The sequence below is a fragment of the Notothenia rossii genome, assembly GCF_949606895.1.
Source record: "Notothenia rossii genome assembly, chromosome: 1".
In the NCBI taxonomy this organism is placed as follows: domain Eukaryota; kingdom Metazoa; phylum Chordata; class Actinopteri; order Perciformes; family Nototheniidae; genus Notothenia; species Notothenia rossii.
This window is the reverse complement of record NC_136912.1, coordinates 76,169,534-76,177,377: the sequence shown is the minus strand read 5'-3', so window position 1 is coordinate 76,177,377 and position 7,844 is coordinate 76,169,534. Positions and strand designations below refer to the sequence as shown.

General features: G+C 41.1%; 1 protein-coding gene and 1 long non-coding RNA gene across 3 annotated transcripts in view; both read left to right on the top strand.

Moving 5' to 3' along the window:
• Positions 1-291: 291 nt before the first annotated feature.
• On the top strand, positions 292-2,116 carry LOC307012822. Its single transcript, XR_013800738.1, has 2 exons — positions 292-551; positions 1,416-2,116. It is a non-coding gene; the product is annotated as an uncharacterized lncRNA (long non-coding RNA).
• Positions 2,117-3,998: 1,882 nt separating this feature from the next.
• The window catches only part of kank4 (KN motif and ankyrin repeat domains 4), a 77,115-nt gene continuing 73,269 nt past the window's right edge, over positions 3,999-7,844 (top strand). The window contains exon 1 of one of the 2 annotated variants that reach the window (XM_079653539.1): positions 3,999-4,280. The gene's annotated coding sequence lies outside the window, so the exon portion shown is untranslated. Of the gene's footprint in view, positions 4,281-6,639; positions 6,998-7,844 lie in introns of those variants that run through there. The other variant, XM_079653538.1, reaches the window with a different exon arrangement.

Below are 7,844 nucleotides of genomic sequence, written 5' to 3'. Positions count from 1 at the left end.
TAACTATCAAGAGTCACACTTCATAAAGCAGGCGCATATTTAGTCAACTTTTTTATTTAGGACCCAATGGCTAGCTTCAGGCGCCATTTGTGTAGTCCTCTATAGAGAGGCGAAGTCCCTCCCTTTCCGGGGGAGCTCATGGGACCCCGGAAGCGGAAAATTATACATTGAATTCAATGGAGAGAGAAAACGTATCTTTTGATCCCGTTTGAATTGTGCCACGAACTACACATATGATGTTGTCAATTTAAAAGAACATTTTGCAAGTCAAAAAAATAAAAATGTGTCGTAAAACTGTGAAGTAACACATTTTTTTGTGTTAATCCGCTCAGTGAACTACATGTCTCTGGTCCTGCATAATACGCGTCACCAACACAAAAATGGCCGTCACGTTGGCACATTTCACCTCATTCTTTCAGAATGAGAATAAAAGTATAAAACGAGGTGAAAATCACTACAAGTCTGGGCATGTTGAGAGCTGTACATACACGAAAGGGGAGTTAGTCGGTTCTGTAAGAGCCAGCATGCGGGACCGGCTTTACAAGGTTTCGGTGAGTAACATGAGTGCAATGTTTAACGTTAATGTCAGTCAATAAGGAGGAGAATGAAAAAGAAGATGATGAACCACAGACCCGGCATATAATGACTGCAGTGTGCAGGGCTGTGTTAATTTATGTTACTGTTATCAATAGCATTAGTTGACTGAGAAAACCGTCAAGAAAAAAAGTTTAGCGATGTTACGAGTCGACTAGTATAATATGCCCACGGCTGTGATTAACAACCTGGACAGCCAGTCAGAAGCTAGAATGCCAACCTAGAGAGCCAATCAGAACCTAGAACGGGTGTGTATACGGGTGTGTGTATGCTATGGATAACATTAGTGTTCACAAGAACAAGGTACACTCCCGTGTTTTGTTTTAGTTGCTCTTCAGATTGAAGCGGACAGTTTTATATCGACTATATGTGTGATCTCCTTTTTACATCTCGTTGTGTCATTTGAGTTTATTTGCTGTGTGTAGATTCAAGGATTTTGGTTATCTTGTCAATTTGTTTGGTTATCTAGGCACAGCTGTGTGTGACCCTCTGGTACACTGGTATGTGTTTTCCTCATGTAGAGAGCATTGATTAATTCATAAACTACACACTGAGTCTAGATCCTGACCAAATCCTTTTTTTTTTATCAAATGTTTTTCAAAAATGTAATACACATTTAAAAAAAATACAATGTACAATCACAACCAATACAACACAAATTACAAAAAATACAGAAAAAACAAACAATAACAACAATCAGACAAGAGGACAAAACTATGGAAAAATAAACCCTCCCACCCCCAGATCCGGACCATCCTTGTATTGCTCATTCAATCTATTATAGCATGTTAACAAATATGGTACTTCCTTTATTTGTACAGATCTACATGGGAGAGGATGGCGCGATGCAGAGCGCTGTCTGTGGTTGTGCACGGGGGATGTACAAATGCAGCCACGCTGCAGCATTGGCAATATTTGCCATGTGGCAGATCAGCTCCACAAAAGTTGAGTGCCAATGGAGGAAGCCTGGCACTTCAAAAGTAGTCCAGCCGGTGTCTCAACTCTACCAACCGCAAGAGGAGACATACAACCCACTGGCCAGAGACATCGCCACTGAGGAAGTAGACTGGTTCAGGTCTGCACTGAGGGGCGCAGCGTGGCATGGCATGTCTTTTGTCACCTGAGCCAGAGCTGCAGCCTCAACATCAGGCCATTTTCAACGTGCCGGAGCTGGTGAAGGAGCATGGGGGTCGGGGGCTTGAGGCAATTCTTGCCTCAATGCGACTGAGCAGAGACCAGCAAGCTGCCATCCAGACAGCCACCGTAGGACAGCGGACAAATCCTCAGGTTGACAGCCAGCAATTTTGGTGCTGTGCTGAGGTCGGGACTTTCATCCACTCCATGCGCGTCCCTCATGAAGAGGGTGCTTGGGGGGTACAATTTAGACGGAGTCATGGCTGTCAACTGGGGAGTTGTAAACAAGTTGTGTTTGGCCAGTGTGTTTGGCCTTTTAAGTGTGACACATATGTAGTGATAAATGCTTCACTTGACCACTGTTCCTATATAAAAAAAGTTTTCTGCATCGTCAGTCATTTTTTCCAAATAATTACCAATATTTCACAAATTCTTCATGTCAACTTAAGAGCACAGCTGTATGTTGAGTGTCAGCTTTGCTTGGTTCATCTTACTGGGGGCAGCTACATGGATGTTGGTGCAGTCCACAATCATTTTGCAGTTGAAGGCAGAATGAATTTATTATTGACTCAGAATGAAACACAACTTCATGTCATACAATACATTGACTTTATTTGTAATTGTGTAAAAAAATAAAGCATTGATTAGCAAGCAGGACCTGCAGGAACAGAGAACGGTGATGATGGAGCTGGGAAGAGAGAAGAATAAAGAAAACAGATCAACTTTATTATCGGATATTAAAAATTCAATTTCAAAACAAGTTGCCGCTCCTACAGTTTTCTAGTATGTAAAGATGATTTCACATGACCTATGCAAAATATCACACTCAATACATGTTTATCTCTGGGGGGTGCATTGTGCCTTTGATGTATATAAATAATATACCATAACCAAATACTATTACGTACAGTGGAAATCAGGTTGCCAGAGCAGGTCAGTGTGCATGTTCCTCAGGGTCTCAGCAGTTACAGGTGAGGTAAAGAAAATAAAAGAGAAAAAGGTCAGTAACAACACTTTAAAGTAACAACACTGAATAATTATCTCTTTTAATAATTTTCTCTCAGTAATCACTCAACTACTGTCTTTCCAACAAACAGATTGACTCACCCTCACTGTCATCACAATGACACATGTCCAGAAGAATGTCATGCAAAGCTCCCTGCCTGCCTGCCTTCCTTCAACTCTCCCTGAACTGCTTCCTTAGCACCCGGTGGAGGGCGCAGTAGGCTACTCTTCAAATGTTTCACGAAATACTTAGCATGATGACTACTCTTACTGTTTAACATGTTGGTGTACTTCATGTAATAAAATAATAACTTCATGGTAAGGCTACTAAAAATGACAAGGCTAAGTAATGTAATGCTAACTAACGGGCTCGCTACTCGTCGCTACTAGCTAGGTAGCTAACTTGACTATATTCCATGCACAACATGTATATTACCTATGATATTACCTGATATATCTGATCCAGCGACTCCTGGTCCTTTCATCAGACGGGAAGCGATAGAACGAGCAAGTGGTATGATCACTTTTGTGATTACAACATGGTACAAAGTACACAGGCATCTTGTAAAAGTGAATTTATTGGAGCAATCTCTTATATTTATTGAAGGGAATAAATCAGTTATGAAATCTTCTTCTTCGCTTTAATTACGAGTCTCAACCACTTGGAGCATTATCGTCTGTGACATCACATACGCGACCCAGAATGGGATTTGGGATTTGTAGTCTTTGTAGTCGCGTATTTTTCATACTCTTATATTTCAACAATTTTACGACAAAATGTGACTTTTTTTACATGGAAATGATTGTTTAAGATTGACAAACATCATATGTGTAGTTCGTGGCACAATTCAAACGGGATCAAAATATACGTTTTCTCTCTCCATTAAATTAAATGTATAATTTTTCGCTTCCGGGGTCCCATGGTCCGGAAGTAGATGGGCGTGACTTCGCCTCTCTTGAACAACATCTACAACAACTGTTGTAAATTCTTCATTAAAATTAAAGTGAAAAAGGACTTGATTCACCATGAATCCATCACATGATCTCCAATTAATTATTTCAGGTAACATATTTTTAATGGCATTGCATTGCAGTTAATCTAATACATTTGTAGTTTAACTGCAGGACTTACTTACATTATCCAGTACATGTACAACTAAAACAAACGCTTTTATTTTGAAGAGAGTAAACGGAAGTAAGGTTATACTTGGGTGGAATTGACAACAATTCTTCTGCAGAACTCAACATCAAAACGATAAGTTTATGCTTTTAACATGATTGAGACGCGTGTCCAAACACTAAATATACACTATACATGTATTACATTCATATAAATACATTTATTTTACATGAACACACCGAAGAAAACAGCTTGTAAGTAACAGTGAACGGTTACAATCGGTTTTAAGGGGCAGTGTTCACCGTCAACCGGCAGGGAGCGACATTGTTCATATAAACGAAGGTTAACGTACCCAGCATCACTCTCCTCCACTGGAGCATCTCTTCATCTGACAGGCAGCACAGGCTACCCTTCCGCAATTCTTACGGTAAGACACTATTTACGATTTCCAAGCTTTCTGCGTGAATATATAAACTACAATCTGCTTGAAAGGCGAACAGTTAGAGTGGCCTTTCTAATCTCTGTTTCGGTTTATGACGCCTATCAGTTGTTGTGTTTTAATTTGAGTGGGGCTAGAGAGTGTTGTTGCCGGCGTGCGTTTTATCATACGGGAAGGTTCGCAGCAATTGAATGTATCCCAAAAAGGATAGGACATATGTGTCATTGTATTGCATACAGACAGTATGGGCATTTGTCAACACGATGGTACATGTATGCAGGACGATCCGCTGCTGCTGCTGCTGCTGCTGCTGCTGCAGAGTGGTGCTTGGTCAGCAGCACAGTTGTATTGATGGATATTCAGCTTCCAGAATCCACTCTATTTTCTGGGTTTGCGATCAAGTGATGTTGCAGTAAAATGCTGTTACAGTAGTGGATGGGAGTACATTACAGTAACAATGTGTTAGTGGTGGATGGAGCTACAGCATGTTATCACAGAATAGGTCATCTCTGTTATGGGTTGGCTTTCAACAGTATATCTTAACTAAATTAGTGTACCAGAAATCCATGTCTCAGTTGAATTGGGTTTGGAATTATATTATACCCTATGTATGATGAATAATACTTGAATGAAATGGATTTCATCACAAATTTAGTATACAGCAGGCGATTAATCCAGGGAGCACTAGTTGGGAGATGTTATGTTCTCTCACATCCCATCTAAAGCCCTATCAGGAGATGCATTATAAAAAGGGATTACTTTGCCTCACTTCCCTCATCACCTCCTGATAACATCATTTTCTCAAGGGGAGCATTTTTTTGCCTGTACTCTGAACAAGGCAGATCCTGTGCCATGCATGTCCTAAACTCTGTGAAATCAACACAATGCCTGGTTTTGATTGGCTATTGCAATACACTGGATGCAACAGGATTGCCACTGAACAAGGTCATTGGATGGATTTGAGAAAATGAAATGGTGGCAGAGATTGAGCCTTCCTGAAAAGGTTTTTTATTGAGACATTCAGAGGACATGAACAACTGATTAAAAGAAGAAACAAAACATCCACCTGTTCCTAATTTAGACAAACTACTACTAATGTGACTGCAAACATTACAGAGATATTGCCACTTATTGGCGGACCCCACAAGAATGTAACCCCTAACCTGAAGGAGTAATGAGGACCATTCTCCATGCACCAAGCAATAGAGGATGTCTTTATCAAGGCCGGCTTTGTCCCAGGAGGCACTGAGCTCTCAGGGCCGGAGCAGCAGAGGTTGGCAGCTCAAAGACCTGGTCCATGACACAAAACACCCCTTCCTCCGGCATCCACCCATCGCCTCCCCCATGAGAGGAACACTGGAGGGAAAATGAAAGCATGTTGAGCGACAGGCAATGCTGCACTCCAAGAATGAGAAGCATGCCCTGAAGTCGACTTAAGTTTACCTCTACCTCTCAACAACAAACCCCTCTCTACACACAAGCGTCTTCTTTTCGTATTTTTTTTTGCAGGCCTGCAGGGTACGGCAGTTTGCTGCTGCCTTTAGTCAAAGCTTAGTAAGCTGGCTGCGGGCTATAGATTAATATACAGATATTAGAGTGGTATCAGACTTGTCATTAATCTCTCCATAATTAAGAATATACACATACTTTACAAAATGTAAAACTTTTCACAATCACTTAGTGCCCAAAACAGAAGCGTTTTTTACACAGACATACAGAATGACACATGCAGTGTCCTTACTTACGTACATGTCAGAAGCAGAAACCATCAAATGCAATTGTGCTTGATTAACAACCCAAAATGATTAGCTATTTTTGAAATTATTTGTACATATATTGTCTATATCTTTAGACATAGAAGTGATTTATTCCATCTTAAATATTTTAGTTGGAAGGATGTTTAGAACCCGGAAGGCGTGACAATATCCAGTATTTTCCAAAGTTAATTAACTTTTTAAGCTCTTTAACTTACTAAGGGCTTTTTTGCCACAAAGACTGTTATTGCTCTCCTCTCCTATAAGACACAGTATTTATTTTCACAGAGCGCCACGGCTGACATCTCACACAGGCTCTTTGGAGTCCAGAGAGGGTGCCTCAAATCTGCCAGTAAAAGCGGGTTAATGAGATCCTGTATGAGTGTATGCAAGTGTGCATAACCTCACATGCATATGTGCATATCAGATCAGGAGGATTTCTACCTCCCTTCTCTCTCTCTCTCTCTCTCTCTCTCTCTCTCTCTCTCTCTCTCTCTCTCTCTCTCTCTCTCTCTCTCTCTCTCTCTCTCTCGCCCCTTCTCTCTGCATACTTTAGAGCATCTGAGCAACTCCCATCTGATGCATGCTGACGATGTGGGTGTATCCAGCCCAGCCGCTCTGATGTTGGGAAGCGGTAACTCTCGCATCCTACTCAGTCTGCTCTCTACTCTCCGCTCTCTTGTTTCAGCCGGTCTGTCTGCCCTCTAACGTAGTACTCTCCTTTCACTCACCACTATTCATCACCATCCAGGATACATTTACACAAACCCACGCAGGTAGATATCATACTGTCCCAGTGGACTGAAGAGTTTGCCTGATAGATATAAATATATGTGTATCACTTTGGAAAGAGCCAGACAGTGGGAATCTGTAGTGGTGCTTTTGAAGCTTAAGTTTTCTCCCCAATACGTTTTTTTTTTGTCCCAAAGGATACCACACGCAGCTGCAGAGGTAAGACACGGATAGATGTGCTCTGCACTTTTTGCTATTTTCTGGTTTGCACTCACTCTTTCTCTAGTTCTTGTGTACCTCCTTTCTCATCCTCTCCTATTTACTCTATTGTCATGAAGTATGTTTTGTAAGTTATTATATTCATTCATTCTCTGCTCTTCTTTTTATTTCACAATGTCAAATAAGTTGTGCTCTATTTTCTTATCTCTGTCTCAGTGCAGTTCATTTAAATGTCCTTATTGAGTTGAATCAACATTTTCAAACCAGCACACATTTATATACAAGCCAGCCACGCTGTTATCCTTTTTCTCTCTGCGAGCTGATAATGTTTATTATTCGTATATTCTTGTGTCTGCGTGGTAATCAGATGCCGGGAGGCATGCACGTACATATTTGTGCACATGCTTACAAACATAATGACAAAGGGGATATCATTATCTGTCTGTTTGTCTTTGACGTCTCTTATACCGTTGATCCCTTCTCCGAGGCATTTTTTTTAGGTAAATTCCCTTCTGGCCTGACTAATGTCTTTCAGCTGGTGCACATTCATATGTTTAAACACACACATACAGTAGAATGCATGCTAACCAGTCAGTGGATGGAGCTAGAGGAAATAGGGAGTGATGGTTGTTGTTTAGAGGGTTTCATTTGCAACTTTTGCATGGTTGCATCCTAGCGATGTGCAAGCATTCACTCCGCATCTTTGCTTCTCTTGCAATTCCTCCATTTCTCTCTCTCTGTTTATGGCAAAACCTCGCTGTCTCTCTCTATCTCTGCTCTTTTATGGTGTGCATGTATTCTCAGTTAGTCTTGGTCACTGCTCTGCCCGCCTGCCACAGAGCATTGT